Here is a 1,025-nt window from a genome sequence, read left to right on the forward strand (position 1 = left end):
ATGTATGATATTGCGTCACACATTTTACAAATAAATTTAAATACTTTGTCTTTATTTAGGTACTTGTTAAGATTTTTTATTGCCTTCTTTCTTCTTAGACTTTACTAATTGGAGTGAAATTATTGTTTGATGATAGACTTCAGTGTTTCTCGTTTTTTCTCTAAATTTTCGAAAATACACATATCACCTCCAAGAAGACGTGTAAGGTCTTAGCATCGGCACTCCAACCTGTTCCAGCAAGTGTTTGTACCAGGTTAACCTGAGACCGAATCTTTTTACTGAGGTTACTTAAATGCTCACTAAATGTTAGCAAACGATCTAGCGTTTTACCCAAATATTTAGGGAGAGAATTATGCTTTACACTTATTCCGTCAAATTCAACCTCAAGTTTGTCATAATCTTTTCTGTTGTTGAGATGAAATGCACAAACCTCTGTTTTTTTTGGAGCCAATTGCGGATATATGTGTTCATCAACTCTATGTCTAGGTTAAGATTGCACTGCCATATTTTAATCTTTACACTGGAACGTTCCCTCGTGGGAAGCACTAATTTGTGCTTCGGGTTTGGCGTACCCGGGGTCCCGAGCCCATTAAAAAATAAAAATATATAAACATACAATTCTATAAAAACCATCACTGTATATATTTCAAGAAAAAATGCTTTTACTTTTATCAAAAATATGTCAACAAATTATAGGGTAATAAAATTAACATAAAATGTTCAATTAAACAAAATAAATTAGTGCTTCAACTAATAGAATAATGATAGACTGTATATGTATAATAATATAAACAACAACATTTTAAAATAAAAATTACCAAACTTAGGTATTTATAATATAATAACATGAAACAATTAATTTTAATAAAACAAAATAAAAAATGATCTCAGTCTTATAATTCCATTTTAATAATGACTTATCAGCAATATCTTATTGTTTTAAATTTTACTCTCCATCAATACTAATTTCATCGAGGTTCGGATCATTATCTTGTGTATCATTTGTTTTTTTCAACTCACGATAG

This window comes from Acyrthosiphon pisum, chromosome X (assembly GCF_005508785.2).
Source record: "Acyrthosiphon pisum isolate AL4f chromosome X, pea_aphid_22Mar2018_4r6ur, whole genome shotgun sequence".
Taxonomy (NCBI): domain Eukaryota; kingdom Metazoa; phylum Arthropoda; class Insecta; order Hemiptera; family Aphididae; genus Acyrthosiphon; species Acyrthosiphon pisum.